We start from the raw sequence: 16862 nt of genomic DNA, 5'->3' as shown, positions 1-16862 counted from the left end.
AGCTGCGTCAGCGATCCCTGTGTCAGCGCTGGTTTGAGAATGGAGTTGAATCCTGAGGGAGCCAGGCCAGAGAAAATGCACCCCATGAGGGACCTCAGGAGGCTATAGCAAGCCGGTTCCAGACTTGGGGGGCCGCGATCACCTTACACATGTGTGCTCTGTCTATACAGCAGGGAGATGAGAACCCCCGCTTCACGTGGCCGGTGTGGGCTCTAGGGAGGTGACCCAGGAGGGGCTTTGCCCTGTCACAGACACGCCACCACACTGCCTGACTGCAGGCTGCGTCTGTGACCATCCCTTCCTCTCTCGGCCTTCACACTGGCTTAGGAAGGACTTGAGGAAAGGACCATGTTTCTTGGGAAACTTCTGACCCTGGGAGCCACAGAGTACCCATGAGAGGCCGGACTCAGGCTCTTGTGGTGATTTTGTTGATTTCTGTGCTGTCTGTAAATGGACTGAGTTCTTTCTCTGCTTGGAAGGTCCCTTGTAGGCACGGCCCAGGGTGGCTGTTGACCGGGGTGACGTGAGTTCTGCCTTACATACCCTCCCACGCCTATGGTCTAGGGAGAGACTTCCCTTCTCAGAGTGTGGGTTTCCTCAGCTGTAAAATGGGGGTATTTGCTGCTATTGTAGTGGTGGAGTAACAGGGTCTGGGGGATGCCGGTCTCAGGCCGGCTGGGATGTCTGCAGAGTGGCCCTGGGAGTTTCCCTGGTGCCCAGATGCCCGTGGCAGCCTTACAGGCATGTGACACTTGACCTTCGCTGAAGGTTCCCTTCCTCGGATACCCTTGTCTCTAGTCCCTCTCAGGCGGGCACCGCCTCCCTTATCTGATCCAGTGTGAACTTCTGTGTGCCCATGAAGGCAAAGGTTACAGGGAGAAAAGGTCTGGAAGCTGTTTATAGCCCCTGGCCTGCAGGAGACCTCCCTGGCTGCGGGCTCCTCCTCTTTCCTCTGTGTCTTTGGAGAGCCTTTGTCTCAGGAGGCCTGGGTGGCTTGCCTTGGCTCCTCTGTCTGGCTCTGAGACACCTGTACCTGGCCTGAGGCCTGTGGGACTTCCTCTCCTGCAGAGGGAAGGGCGGGAACTCAACCCTGGAGGACTGGGATCTCTCTGGTCTCATGCCTGCAGTGTTAGGAAGCAGCCACAAGGGGGCAGCAGTGCCGAACCAGCTTCAGCCACTGTGGACTCTGGGGACTCAGTTTCTCCTCCTGTCTTAGGAGTTCCACTGAGGCCTGGGAGGGGAAAGGTCTTCTCCTGGTCCTGTGGTGCATCCTCCCATAGGTGTGGACACCCTTCTGCCCATGGCTTATGGTCTCCTAGAGACTGTAGAACATGGTGACTCAGTGTGGACCCTGACCTCGGGCACAATTTACTCAGCAGGCCCTCCTGTGGGGTTATGGGGTTCTCACAGTGGCACGGACCTCTGGAAAGTCCAAGAGTGGCTTCCTCATGACCAAATGCAAGCCGGCACTTCCTAGTTTATTTAGCCGTGTGTTCATTTCTTCACTGTGTGCCAAGCCTGTGTGATTTCAAAGTACAGAAACTCCCGCTTGGGGTCTGTCGTGCAGGGGGTGCTGGGTGATGTCTGGGGATGAGTCAGCCTTTAAGGTCCAGTCTGCTGGGGGAGCAGGGCTCAGAGAGGTGAGGCCGGGCTGGAGTGGGGGGACCGGCAGTCAGGAGCCTGCAGTGACCTGCTGTGCCTGGGTGGGCCTGCGTGTGATGGACTGGACGCAGGGACATGAGGGTGGACGCCGGTGGTAGCGGGGCTGAGCAGCCCTGGCTCGTGAGGTCAGCAGCCACCAGCATCAGCTGCCTCCTGTCGTTCTCACTCCTGGGTGTGGAGGACTAGGGCCGGGGACTTGAACTGCAGCTGGTCACAGTTCATTTCTGGATTGAACCAGCCACGCCAAGATTTGTCTGCTAGAGGTGAACGTAGCTGCCAGCTGTGCCAGAGGTTGTGTTTGGGGCATTTGGTGTTCATCCGTGTTCCTAACGATCACCCACCCAAGCCATGCATGCATCCACCCACCTGCCAGTTTATCTGTCCATCCATTTACCCACCCGTCCGTCCGTCCATCCATCCATCCATCCATCCCCCCATTCATTCATCAGTCCATCGCTGCCCACCCATATACCTTGCCTGATTTATTAATTGATGAGGAATTCCAAGGACATGAAAGAGGATGAATTAGTTTCTGTCTTCAAATTGCTTTCCTTTCTAGACGAGGAACAAATAGTTTCTCACTCGGGGCGATGGCCGAGTTTGAATCCACTCATCTACCCATCGGAACTTGTTTGGGAGCCTTCATCCTCCAGACTGTTCAGGGACAGTCGTGGACCAGGCAGATGTGCCACTTCTAGGGCTGGTGCCCAGTGTGGGAACCAAATATTTAACCACTAGCCAGGCTCAGAAAAGGGACTTCTGGATGTTACCGAGGGCTGCAAAGAAAATAAAGCGGTGTAGGGAGCTGGGCGGGGTGGGGGTGGGGGGGTAGGGTGCAGTTGGGGAGAGGACTGTGGGGACTGTTTCTTTCTGGGTGATCAGCAAGGGCTTCTTTGAGGAAGTGAGTACGGGTGGAGCCTGTAGAAGCCTCAGGAGGGTGTCAGGCAGGGCGAAGGTCTTGAGATGTACTTAGTGTGGTGATTATGACGGTGATGATGACAGCGATGAGTGAGATGATATCGTTGGGGCCGAAGTGGAGAGCCTGACACTTGGTAGCAGGAGAGGGGCTGTATTGGTCAGGGTTCCCTAGAGGAACAGAATTTAAGGAATGGATATCTCATACGTGCGTATGTGTACGGGATTTATGGGAATGTCTCACAGGCTGTGGTCCAGCTTGTCCAACAATGGCCGCCTCCTAAGCGGAAAGTCTGAGAATCCAGTAGTTGTTCCGTCCACGAGGCCGGATGTCTCTGCTGGTCTTTTACCTGCTTTAATCCCAAAGAAGTAGACTCCAGCGCCAGCGAAGGAATGGACTTGTCAGCAAAAAGGAGAGCAGTCGGGCAGAGAGAGCAAGCGTCCTTCTCCCATGCCCTTTGTATAGACAGGCCGCAGCAGAAGGTGTGGCCCAGATTAAAGGCGGCTCTCCCACCCCAAAAGACCAGATTGAAAGTGGGTCTTCCCGCTTCAAATTTTAATTAAGAGAAACCCCTCACAGATGTGCCCGGCGGCTCGGGTTTCAGTTAGTTCCAGATGTAGTCAAGTTGACAACTGAGACAAGCCACCACAAGGTAGCTAAACAGAGTAGTTCACACACACAGACACAGACACAGACACAGACACACACACACACACACATACACACACACGCACGTGAATGCACATATGGAAGCTAGAGGTCAACCCCGAGTATTGCCCCAGGACACCCGCTCAGCATGTGACCTTGCCCTTTTCCAAGGGATTTCCTCTATCGTAAGGTGCCAGGGAGACCCCAGCTTAGAGATTCTAAACCTGAGGCTCAAGGGAGGGAGGTGGCTGGCATAAGGACACACAGTGTAGAAGCAGTGAAGCCTAGGTGAGCTCCCCCACGCCCTGTCCCCTCCACCCCAGCAGCAGGAAGGGGACAGGGCTCCTCAGGTTTCAGCAGTACCAGCAATGCTCCCAGGGGTTTATGGGCTCCCAGGGGCCAGAGCCCAGCCAGTGGCCACCTGCCCTCAGGAATCTAGGTGCACCTGCTCTGCTTGGCAAGCTGCCCTAGTGGGGCCTTGAACACTCAGGGCACGCCTCCCTGGTGGGCAGAGACGGGGTTGCAGGCATGCCGGCCTCTGCTGGGAGGAGGTCCAGGCTTGTGGGTGCCTTTCACAGGTGATGTCACATGACCAGCATGGGCTGTCCACCTAATCAGACCGTGTGGAGCTGATGGCAAGTGGGAGGAAGGGAGGGGTTGTGGCGAGACACGCTTATCAAGAGCCTCCTCACTAGCCCGCCTAGAAACTTCCATGCCAGATTACATGTGAGAGATGACAGAAGGGCAGCAGAGTATGTGCTCTTCACCAGATGATCCAGGATGCAAGGCCTACTGCGTCCCATTCTTTTAAAAAAGGTTTGTGTTTTTTTAAATGATGTGTGTGTGTGGGGGCAGGGTATTTGCACATGAGTGCAGTGCCTGAAGAGTCCAGAAGAGGGCGCCAAAACCTTTTGAACTGGACTGGGGTGCTGGGGTCCAAACTCTAGTCCTTTGCAAGAACAATAAACACCCTTAACCACTCACTGAGCCCTCTCTCCAGCGCTTCATCTCATTCTTGAGCCTCAGGGCCCAGGATTCCTCATTGATTGTGGGTTAGCCCAACATGTCAACCTGAAGCTGTATCGCTTTCTTCCCATTGGCCAAAAAACGTTTATGTAGCATCTAGTCCCAGCCAACTGCTCTGCAGGTGTACAGTGTGGCTCATTGCTAACAAACCCAAGAGCGTTTCCATGTAGTGAACCCCATCTCCGTCGTGCCCCAAGGGTAGCGTGATGTTTGTGAGGTCTGCATACGTGCTGTGGTGGCCACAGTGAGGACTTGTCCCCTGCCTTCTGTTATGTGTTCTGCTCTGTTGGGAACCTGCATTTGGGTCTGTTCCAGTTTGGGGTAGTTCCTGATCTTGGTGCATTCCACTTCCTGCCTCTTGGTGGATGGTGGTCATTGTACACCCCAGCTGTAGCATTGCTGGGGAGTCAGGGCCACATAGGTGCAAGACGTGGCTTCAGTGGCTGTACCTGGGCACATCCCCACCTGCGGTGTGTGGGTTTCCAGGTGCCTCCCCACCTGCAGTGTGTGGGTTTCCAGGTGCCTCCCCACCTGCAGTGTGTGGATTTCCAGGTGCCTCCCCACCTGCGGTGTGTGGGTTTCCAGGTGCCTCCCCACCTGCAGTGAATGGATTTCCAGGTGCCTCCCCACCTGCGGTGTGTGGGTTTCCAGGTGCCTCCCCACCTGCGGTGTGTGGGTTTCCAGGTGCCTCCCCACCTGCAGTGAATGGATTTCCAGGTGCCTCCCCACCTGCAGTGTGTGGGTTTCCAGGTGCCTCCCCACCTGCAGTGAATGGATTTCCAGGTGCCTCCCCACCTGCGGTGTGTGGGTTTCCAGGTGCCTCCCCACCTGCGGTGTGTGGATTTCCAGCTGTCCCATCCTTTGACAATACTCAGTAGGATTGGGATTTTGGTGGGTATAGTGGTCTCTCATGCCTCTATTAATGTTCAAGTAGCTCCAAACAGTTTGTCAGTATTTTGTGAAGAGCTTGAATTAAAGACCTCAAGATGTTCTGGAAGATTCCCAATTCCAGCTCCTGTTTCCTGCTTAGCCTGGGTGGAAAACAGCTTTATCCAAAGAGTCAATTCCAGTTAACGGACTATGCCTAAAGACTTAGGGGCCATACATACTGGGCCATGGGAGATGATGCTATAATCCACTAGTGATGTCTGCATGGGTCAGGGAAACAGAGAGCCGAGTGTCAAGCGTTTGCTAACCCTGGTTCAGCAGCATATCTGATGAGACACCACCACCACCACACCAACCCCCCCCCCCTCCTGCGCGCCACATCTGGCTTTTCACAGGGTGCTGGGGACATACACTTGGATCCTTATGCCAACACAACAAGCTCTCTACCCACAGAGCATCTCCTAGCCCCAGCTTTTCAGTTTGAGACAAGGTCTTACAGCCCAGAATGATCTTGAACTTCCTTGGTAACCCAGGCATGTCTTCATCTGTCCATCCTCCTACCTCAGTCTTTTGAGTAGTTGGGATTATAGGCCTGAGTCAGACCTGACTATTACTTTTAAAAATAACTGTATAGCTTGTCTGTTTAAAATCCAACAGGTTTTTGTTTATTTGTTTTGAGACAGGGTCTCTCTGTGTAGCTCTGGCTGTCTGGGAACTTGCTTTGTAGATCAGGCTGGCCTAGAACTCACAGAGATCTGCCTTCCTCTGCTTCCTGAGTGCTGGGATTAAAGGCACCTGCTAAACTTTAACAGCTTTGAATGCTCACAGTTGTAGCGTCGTCACAACAATGCAGTTTGGAAACTGTCATCTCCCCTCAGGAAACCCACATCCACCAGCTGCCACTCCCTCATTCCCTGCTCCTTGAGCCCCTCCTCCCTGGGCACATCTGCCTGCACCCCAAAGCCGACAGGGATGGGATGGCCTAGCAGAGACTTTGGGGACTGGCTTCCTCCACTTGGAATGCTTTCGAGTTTCATGCATGTAATATCATGAACCAGTACTTCGTTCCCTTTTTATGGCTGAATGATATTCTGTTATATAAACATCCCATTTGGCCATCTGTAGACTGATGGACCCATGGGTGGTTTCCACATTAGAGTCCTCATCAGCATCCCTACCATTTTTTTTGTCAGTCCATTTGTATTATTAATAATGACTTTTTGTTGTTGTTACAATGAGCAAAATACCTGGTAGCAACAACTGTAGGCTGGAAGGTTTATTTTGGCTCGTGTCTTCTGCGGGGAAAGGCTTGTTAGTCAGAGTGTGGCTCCAAACATGGCAGTGGGAGCCGCTGGCCAGGGCTCTTCACAGCTGTAGACAGGAAATAGAACTAGAATGGAGCTAAAGACCGCTGTGAATCTCAAGGCCTGCTGGCCAGCTCAACCCACATCTCAAAGCTTCCACAACCTTGTAAAATAGCGCCATCATTTGGGGGCCAGGTGTTCAAACTCACAAGCACCTGGGGAGACCAGGTGTTCCAGCTCACAAGCACCTGGGGGAACCAGGTGTTCAAACTCACAAGCACCTGGGGAGACCAGGTGTTCCAGCTCACAAGCACCTGGGGGAGACCAGGTGTTCCAGCTCATGAGCACCTGGGGGGACCAGGTGTTCTAGTTCACGAGCACCAGGGGGTTCAGGTGTTCCAGCTCACGAGCACCTGGGGGAACCAGGTGTTCAAGCTCACAAGCACCTGGGGGACCAGATGTTCAAGTGCACAAGCATCTGGAGAGACCAGATGTTCAAGCTCACAAGCACCTGGGGGACCAGGTGTTCCAGCTCACGAGCACCTGAGGGACCAGATGTTCCAGCTCACGAGCACCTGAGGGACCAGATGTTCAAGCTCACAAGCACCTGGGGGACCAGGTGTTCAAGCTCACAAGCACCTGGGGGACCAGGTGTTCAAGTGCACAAGCACACAGGAGACATGTTTCAAAGCAAATGGCAGTTCGGGGTTCTATTCCCTCCACAACCTTCGCCCCACCCACACTCGCTGTTCGTGTGGCTCAGACTCCCCTTCAGTTTGTCACCTCTTGCTCCCCTCAAGCCGCAATGGCCGGCCTCTGCGGCCCAGGCCCCACACGTGTTTGTTTAGTGAACAGACGAGGGAGAGCCTGGGTCAAGAGCCAAAGAGGGGACACACACGCACGTCGCCCACCCCACTTGGTGGTCAGGGAGCCGACGGCACCGTGGCTTCTGCTGGGCCCTGACAGGCAGTCTGGAGGAACCGGGTGGGGCGGGAAGGAAGGTCAAGTGAGGAAGGGCATCCTGACTAGGGTCAGGAGAATGGCCAGCGTGGATTGCCACGGCGGAGGCCCCTGGTGGGACAAAGTGTGGTGGGGTGTTGGATGTGGTGGGGTGTTGGATGTGGTGGAGTGTTGGATGTGGTGGGGTGTTGGATGTGGTGGGGTGTTGGATGTGGTGGGGTGTTGGATGTGGTGGGGTGTTGGATGTGGTGGGTGGGTAGATTTCTGAAGACAGATCCCAGCTCCCTTGAGTCACCCTGGCGACCTCAGGTTTCCCAGATCCAGCTTTGCAAGCCCTGGCCCCCTGGACTGTGCATTAAGAGTTAGCAGGAGGCCAGGCCCAGCCAGGGCAGGAATTCTTAGTGACAGAAGGCTTGAACCCACACACTGTGGTGCTGAGATGAGACCTCACAAGTTTCCAGCAGGACTGAGGCTTGGGGAAACTGAGGCAAGGGGTGAGTGAGGTGATTTGGACAGAGCCAAGACTGTGGGCGTGTATGCTCCCCAGCTGGGGCTCAGGCCCATTGGAAGAGCTCTGTGCCCTGCAGGATCAGGTCTTACTCGGGTGCTGGGGTCCCTTTCTGACTGAGTGTTCTTCTGTTCCTCTGTCAGCCTTTTCGTCAGATTAAAGTTAATAGAAATGTCCACCAGAGGGCAGAGCGGAGGTGCTCTAACCAACGTTGTGGTTTTTATTTTTACATTCATTTTGTGTGTGTGTGTGTGTGTGTGTGTTGTGAGGACCATTCATGGTCTCAATTCTCTCCTTTCTCTATTCTTCCATGTGGGTTCCTGGGATCGAGCCCAGGTCCTCAGGCTTTGCAACATGTCTTTTCCTAGTAAGTCATCTCCCAGGCCCAAGTTACAAGCTTTTCTTTTTCTTTTTCTTTTCTTTTCTTTCTTTTTTTAAAATCTATTTTGTTCTCAGCCTCTGAGCTCCAAGACCAGGCTTTTCCGTGACCTGCTGACTCTCTGTCCACGAAGCTCACTAACTGTGGCATGCATGCTGTTCTGCTGTGTTTCCCCTCGACCCTGGGGCAGTCTCTGGTGCTTGAGCCTGGGATCAGGGCTGCACTGGGGTCAAGATGCTGCTTTGCGGCCTCCCGTGCTGATATTGGCCACGTTTATTTGCACAGTGATGCCTTTCTACCCAAAAGGGGGGAGGGGAGATCTGTTTTTATTTCTGAAAGGAATGTGTGCTGGGTGAGAGGGGGTTCTGGCCAGCCCACAATGAGAGCCTTGTGGGTTTGGAAATAGTGTTGCTGACTTGAGACATGGTTTAGAGATGCCACACCCTTGACTTGAAGTGGCTTACATCCCGGGCCTGTTTCTAACGCAGGGCCCTGTACCTAGTAGGGGACGGCGTCCAGTAGGACCCCAGGGAGAGGGATGAGTGGGTGATGCCCGGGTCCACATCCAGATGCCTGGGCTGCAGGGAGTGGGAAGCGGGCTGCCGAGTCAGTCCCCAGGCACAGGAATGTGACTTGTGGGTCCGACCGGCCGGCCACATTTTAAGGAAGCTGTAGCCTGCCATGTGGTTTGCATGTCTGCTCATACTTACATATGTAGGTCACAGATGCAAGCCTTGGCCTGACCTAAAACAGCACCCAGAGGAAAAGGGGGTACAGAGGTGACCCATGCTCGCCTTTGAGAACCCCGGTGTCCAGTGTTTAGAGTGGCAGTTCTCAACCTGTGGGTCTCGACCCCTTTGAGGGTCGTCGTAGTCAGGGTTTCTGTTGCTGCAACAAAACACCATGACCACAAAGCAACTTGGGGAGGAAAGGGTTTATTAGGCTTACATTTCAGCATTGCTGTTCATCACCAAAAGAAGTCAGGACAGGAACTCAAGCAGGGCAGGAACCTGGAGGCAGGAGCTGATGCAGAGGCCATGGAGGGGTGCTGCTTACTGGCTTGCTCCCCATGGCTTGCTCAGCCTGCTTTCTTATAGAACCCAGGACCTAGGGATGGGACTACCCACCATGGGCTGGGCCCTCCCCCGTTGATCACTAAATGAGAAAATGCCTTACAGCTGGATCTCATGGAGGCATGTTCCTGAACTGAGGCTCCTTCCTCTGATGACTCCAGCTTGTGTCAAGTTGACACACAGAACCAGCCAGTGCACGGGTTGAATGACCCCTTTTACAGGGGTTGCATATCAGATACTTACTTACATTAAGATTCATAACAGGGGGGCTGGAGAGATGGCTCAGTGGTTAAGAGCACTGACTGCTCTTCCAGAGGACTCGGGTTCAATTCCCAGCACCCACATGGCAGCTCACCACTGTCTATAACTCCAAAATCTGACACCTTCACACAGATGTGCATGAAGGCAAAATGCCAATGCACATAAAATAAAAATAAATAAAATTATTAAAAAAAGATTCATAACAGCAGCAAAATTACAGTTCTGAAGTAGCAGCGGGATAATTTTATGGCTGGGGGTCAGCACAACACAGGCAACTGAATTAAAGGGTCGCAGCGTTAGGAAGGTTGAGAATCTGCTCCAAAGGCATTGGGTTAGTTTTGGAGTTAAGAATCATGTCTGAGGACGGCTCCAGACCTACTGTGGCCAGGAATGGGTCTAAGGAGGAGCCAGAGGGAGCTGGCCTGCTGGGAGGGATGTGTGATTGTCCCTGTCAGGAGCCCAGGACACTGTGACTGGGCCTGCCTTGAGTCTGGGCTGCAGGCTGCAGGCCAAAGTGGCTAGGCCGTAGCTAGACCTCAGGCAGGACGGGAGCCGGCCAGGCGAAGGGAAGAGGTTAGCTGAGGCCCCGAGGTTCACCACACATGTGTGGTTCCCTAGGTCTCTTCGTACAACTTGAGAGGAGGCCAGGGTCGGACGTCTTGGGGTCACCAGGATGACCTCCCTCCAAAAAGTGTTGGGGAGAGCCCCTGCTGATGCCTGCCAGTTCCTAGAGGCTGCCGGCTTTCCCTGGCTTGTAGCCTCACTCCCTCCATAGTCTGCCTGGCTTTTCCCTCTGGGTTCGCATCTTGGCAGTGAATGTTCAACCTCCCTGGTGACTGTACCTTGGGGCTGTCACAGCAAGGCACTAGACTAAGGACTGATAGACAGTATCCTTTATTCCTGGCAGCTGGAAACACAAGGTCAAGGAGTTTAGAGGCTCCTGTGTCCAGAGAGGACCTGCTGCTCCTCGTGATGGGGTGTCCTCGTATGACAGAAGGGACGGGAGGGACAGCAGCGTTGAACGTTCCCGGCAGCCCTTTCATACATAGTCCAGGAAGTGGGTCCCTTATGGCTGTCACCCTCTGAGGATGCCATTAGGGGTAAGTGCTAGTGTAAGGCAGCACCCTCCACCCTGCCCTGCCCCCCCCCATGATCCAGAATGATCTTGTGTCGATTCCTTATTCCCTCTGCTTGACGGACCGGCTTCAAACATCGCCCCAGTTTCAGACTGCGGGTGAAAGCATAGTTTGGGGGGTCACCATCCAACTCACGCAACAGAGGGTGCAGGGGTGAGAGGCGGATAGATAGATAGGGCTCTGGGGTGGGAGCAGATGGGAAACCGTGGGGAGGGTGTGAGGGGCATGCGTGGAGGAGTGGCCTAGCCCGTCTACATAGGCAGGTTCCCAGCGGGTGGAGTCCGGTGGGGTCTCATCGCCTCAGCCTCCCACCTCGGTGTAGCCTGGCCAGCCGGGGTGGTGGGGTGAGGCGGGGGGGGGGGGGGGGGGGGGATGGGCAGCTGCTCCTGAGAACTCTGGGCGGGGCGTCCCAGGCGTCCGCCATCCTCAGTGGGTTCTGCCTGCACCGCAGACTTGCCAAGTCTGACCTTGGTTGTTTCTTTTTTATTATCCACCCCCAGGCCGCCTGCTCTCCCTAGAGCTCTCCAGCTGGGCCCCGTTCACGGTGTCCCTGGCTGCCTTGTGGGGCCATCTGTCTTTGGGGTTCATCTCTTTCCTGTCCATGTGGCTCTCCATCATGGCTCCCTGTCACTCCCTATCCCGCGGCACACACACCCCCCAGTCCTGTCACAGCCTCACCTCCTCACCTCCTGCCTCTCTCAACCTTTCTTTCCTCCCAGCAGCCTCCAGGCCCCTCTGTCCCCCCAGCCAAGAGCCCTGAGGCAGGGGGATGTCTGCCGCCTCCGGGCAGTCCTTCAGTCTGCAGTCAGCCCGGAGGTCCTGCTCCTCTGCACTCTGTGAGCAGGGGGCCTATTCTGTCAGTCAGTCAGTAATGAGCAGGGCCCATTGTTCATTCGTTCGTTCATTCATTCATTCATTCATTCACTCATTCTGAGAGCAGGGCATGGTCTTGAACATCCGCCAGCTGGTCAGTTGGTCAGTCCAGTTAGTCAGTGAGTGAGCAGGGATAGCACTTCCCCTGCCTCAGGCCCAGCCTCCCATTATTTCGTAAATCAGTTCATCAGTCCGAGAGCCTGGGCCTGGCTTTTGTTCTGTAAGTCAGTTAGGGAGCAAGTCCCAGTCTTCACAGTTCTCTAAGTCCCGTCAGTCAGGGCATGGGCCTGGCCTTCAGCGGTACCGCCCGTCCCTGAGGCTGCCCGGCTGGGCCTAGCCCTGGACTAACTGTGGGCCAAGCGATGAGCGGCTGAGGCCTGGACTGCTGGGTGAGGGGCCCTGAGAGCGGATGAACCTCAGGCCTCTGTGGTTCTCCAGCAGCGACACCCAGCCGCCATGGGCAGGGGTCTCCCCTTAGCTGCTGAGGCTCTCTCTCCGGGCCGTGGGGGGGGCACCACTCTGCCAGTGGCCCAGCTTCTGCTCCTGCCCTGTCTCACTTCTCTCAGAACCAGGACCTGGGCCTGCCTGAAAGCCGGGCTGCCCTTTATTGGCATCCTGCTGGGTGCCAGTCTCTGGAAGGTGGCACTGAATAGGGGTCCTTGCTTTGAATCCCAGCTCCCACGGAATGAGCGGTCACCTTGGGCCGCTGTCTCTCCGGGCCCCCGCTTCTCACTTGGACGGTGATCACAGCCTTGTGTTGCCGCTGTGAGAACAGTCTGAGTCCTGTTCTCTGCCTGCCCCAGGAGGTCCTTAAACTCTGAAATGTGGACACGACTCTCCCCATTTTCCAGAAGGTAAAGCTGAGGCTCAGAGATGCGCCAGGCGAGGTCATCTGGGGGTTCTTTGCATGCTCGGTCCGCAGACTGGAAATGTTGTCTCCTGCCACCCCTCCCCCTACAGCCACAGGTGGGTGGCTCTAGAGGCCGGAAGACCATCCCTTCCACAGCCTCTTCCTTACTCCGCCCAGGCTACCCACGGGGTGGGCATAGCCCAGGACATGTGCCCGGGAGGCCCAGGTGCCGGCTGTACCTCAACTACACACTATGACGTTGGCTAAGCCCTAGCTTGCTCTGGGCCTCGACGTCCCTTCCTGTAAAATGGGGGTCCCTGAGGGTGCGCAGGTGCCAGGAGGGTGCACAGGTGTGAGCCTGTGCCCAGCTCTGTTTCTTCCCTCCCTGTGAGGTCTGGGGGGAAAGGAACTATGTAGGCTGGTGTGCCAGAACACACACACACACACACACACACACACACACACACACACACACACACGCCCGCCCTTATCCCTCTTCCACAGACATACACAGGCTTCTAGGTACAGGCACATTCTTATCCACTCTTACCCCTTCGCACACACGCACACACTCCGCCGCTGGCACCATGCCCTCACATCCACACACACTCTCACTCCCACACTTGCCTAGCACGCCCACCCACACTACCGCACAGACACACACTCACCCTTTCAACTACACACACTGTCCCCGGAACACCCCCAAGCCCTCCCTGCTCACGGGTCTCCCTGGAGCACAAGGGCGGCTGTGAGGGGGCGTGGCCTGGCGCCGCCCCGCCTCCTGGGCCAGCCCCCCACCCACCCACCCATACGCCCCCTCCGTGGTGGCACCCAGCTCTGGGGACCCGGGCTGCAGCTTCACCCCAGAGGTGGTGGTGGAGGTGGTGGTGGCTGCTCACAGGGCCGTCCAGCCGCCTGGCTGTGAGCCCTGGCTTCTGAAAGATTCATGCCACCCCGAACTTGACTCTGGGGGCGGTGGAAGTGGTGGGGAGGGAGGAGCCACCCCCTGCCCTCCGCGGCGGGGTTGGGGGAAAAGGTGGAAGGAAGCGCAGGCCGGCCGGCCGCCCCACAGCCTGCTCCGGGATGGACTATTACTACTGCCCCAGCCTGCTGAAGCTGCTGCAGTACCTGTGGGTGAGTGTGGGCGCCGGCGGCGTCTGCGGCTCTTCCGCTCCGCCGCCGTCTGTCTGTCTGTCTGTCTGTGCCTTTCGCCTGGCTAACAGCGGCTGTGGGCGGAGGAGCATGGGCGAGGTGGCCGGCTTGGGTGGGAGAGCAGGCTAGGAGGGACAGCCTGTGGTCCTGAGCTGGGACTGGAACCCGCACTGTGGATTCTCCTCTCCTGGGCAAGCGACAACACCAGGGGCAGAGCTCTCGTGGGTCCTTCCGAAAGCAGGCTTCCCTGGGGCTCCTGGGCTCCTCGCTGCTGCCGTCCACAGCTCTGTTTTCCTCTCCCCCAAACTAGACAGAAGTGAAGCGGGAAGGCGGGGTGCACTCAGAGTGGGAACCTCAGTTGGGGTGCCCACCTGGAAGGGCTCTGTGGAGTGCTTCCAAACCTTGTTTTGACTGAGACAGATGTGTGTCCTGGACAGCTTGCTTGCCCTCTCTCTCTGGCTCGCTCGCTTGCTCTCCCTCAGTGGGACTAAGGAGACACCGTGACCAGGCTTATGTGACACTTTCAGGGCTCTGTGCACAGAAAAACTTACCAGGGAATCGTCCCAGTGTTTGGGGGTTTTCTAGAACTTTTGCTACTGAGGTCAGGATGCCCGGAAAGGAAAGTTTGGGGAAATGTTATTTTTTCCCTTCTGAATGTTTGCAAATACTTCAGATGCTTGCCAATGCAGAATTTTCCGGAGCTTCTAAAATACGGCTTTAGGAAACTTTGTCCTCCTCGGCCTCTCCCAACCTCACGCTCTCCCAACCTCATCGCCCTCCAAAGCCCCATGGAGCATCCAGAGAACAGAGACCTTCCCGGTCCCCTCGGATCATTGGGAAACAAGTTCTCTCATAATAAACCAAAGCATCATTTATTGGTTTTTTATTACATTTTTTATTACAAAAGTAAGATACAGATATGTTAGAATGTTCAGAATGCCCCCAGATAACCTAAAGAGAAAGAAAAAGAGAGGGAGTGTTGACATCTGTGTTTTTTGGTTGGTTGTTTTTTAGACAGAATCTCATTCTGTAGCCCAGGTTGGCCTGGAATTCTCAACTGTCTTCCTGCCTCAGCCTCCCAAACAATAGGGTTACAGGCATGTGCCACCAGACCCTGCTTATTTATATTTTGAAGTCTTCAGCCCATGGGGTCCTGACAGCCTCCTGGTGCTCGGCTGTATGTTAGTGCCAGGATATTAATGTGGCTGAGATACAGTGCCCACTCCCCAGGGATGTGGGAGCGGATGCCAGGCACCTCGGCAGATAGCTGTGGACATGTGTTCATTCAACGCACCAGGCAGCAGTTTTGAGCCCAAGTTGGATCCTGGGAACGCAGATTCACAGGGCCCTGGCTTTGGGGACATCTGGTCTGGGGAGCATTGGACTTAGGTCTATGTTGACGTGGGGTGGACCATGGTACTATGGCACACGTTGGTCTTTTGGGATGTGGGGTCCAACAGAGTCCGCCAAGAAAGCCAAGCCCTGGAGGATCTAAGAGTGGGCCAGGGGTGGTGGTGTTCTGATCAGAAGGAACAGTGTGTGTTAAGACCAGAGTCTGTAGGCAAGGAGGTTGGAGAATGCATGGCAGATTCCCCAGCAGGGGCGGGCATTCACTCAATCTGGCCTGTGTGAGATGGGTGGACAGAGCCTCAGCCCCTCACTGGGGTGCACTCATTGTGACCATGACCCCTGCTCCTCTGCTGGACCAGAAGGAGGGGGGACAAGGCAGTCTAGGTCTTTTCTAGGTGTGGCATGGTAGAGCTCTACTCACTTGCTTCCCGTGGGCGACAGGGGCCTCACTGCTGGCTCCTGGCCATGAGAATCACCCCACCGTATCTTTGTTCTACCAAGTTACTAGACATGGGCCAGCGCAGGTGACTGGGACCACGGCTTAGGATCGGCCCTCTGCCTGCAGAGTGAAGCTGGACGCTCTTAGCGTGGGCTCCGTGGGAAGCCTGGGAATGTGGAGACCCACGGGCTGCTGCAGCTGTGGCTGTGGCTTCCTCATCTGCAGAGCGGGGGGGACACACCACCTTCCACACTTCCTTGTCACGATTCCTCCAGGCCCTCGCTTATTTCTGCAACCCAGGGCCACTCAACAACTGCGAGGACTTCCTGTTCTCAGGAAGTCACTGTCAGCTTCCAAGTGACTGTCTGCCTAGGTTTCAGCGGGGAGCTAAGTGGTGTGGGGTGCTCCTCCTGCCTTCCGTTGGGACCCTAGGCTGTTGTCTGCCTGTGGGCTCTTTAACTGAGGTCTCCCCATTTCTACACCCTGACTCATTCTCCTGGTCACCGCTGTCCCTTCTCCAGGCCTCTGTATTTGACTTTTTCCTCTTTTTAGATTGCACCTATTAGTGAGATCATGCCATGTGTGCCTGCCTTTTATCTAGTTCAGTGTCTTCTGGGTTCAACCGTGATGTCCCTAAGTGGCAAAGGATGTGTGGTATTCTTTCACGTGTGTGTGTGTGTGTGTGTGTGTGTGTGTGTGTGTGTGTGTGTGTGCAATGCAGCTTGGTGGCCTTTCTGTCCGTCTGCTTGGATTTCATCCCTGTCTCGGCTGTGGTGACTCCTGCTGTCATCAGCGAGGGGGTGGTTGTGGGTCCCTCTGTGGAGCGTGGATGTATGTCATTTCCTTCACGGACATGCCCGGCGTGGGGATGACCGCTCTGTTTTCAGTTCTCAGTGTTGTGCTGGCGCACGTCTGTGCTCACAGAAGAGACAGCCGAGGAAACACCTAGGTGCCCTACTGGGTTCCCAGAAGCCCGCAGAGTACCGGAAGTTAGGGGCTGCTCTCACAGAAGCCCCACATGGCCGCTCACTACCAGTTCTAGGGGATCCGACGCCCTCTTCTGGCCTCCTTGGGCACGGCACACATGTAGTGCACAGACACATGCCGGCGAAGCACTCATACACATAAATCAGTAGGAAGTAACGAACAAGGCCTGGGTAGGTGGATCAGCTGGCTTGTCTAGCATGTAGGTACCCTGGGTTCCATCCCCGGCACTGCACAAACCGGGCACGACACACTCCTGTGATCTCAGCACTCAGGAGGTGAGACAGGAGGATTAGGACTTCAAGGTCATCCTCAGGTACATGGCAGAGTTAGAGGCCAGCCTGGGCTACATGGTACAACTCCTTCTATCAAAAAAAAAGGACAGACAGAAAGTAGGGAATCTGTACGAGCTCATTGCTGGGAAACCCCAGACAGAGTTCTGAGTTCTGAGGG

General features: G+C 55.4%; 1 protein-coding gene across 1 annotated transcript in view; it reads left to right on the top strand.

Moving 5' to 3' along the window:
* Kiaa1671 (KIAA1671 ortholog) overlaps window positions 1–16862 on the top strand; it is a 146555-nt gene that overhangs the window by 51245 nt on the left and 78448 nt on the right.

The sequence above is a fragment of the Peromyscus californicus genome, unplaced genomic scaffold (assembly GCF_007827085.1).
Source record: "Peromyscus californicus insignis strain IS unplaced genomic scaffold, ASM782708v3 Scaffold_2__1_contigs__length_46816999, whole genome shotgun sequence".
NCBI classification, from domain to species: domain Eukaryota; kingdom Metazoa; phylum Chordata; class Mammalia; order Rodentia; family Cricetidae; genus Peromyscus; species Peromyscus californicus.
Note: the sequence above shows the minus strand (reverse complement) of the source record. Positions and strands in the feature narration are given on the sequence as shown.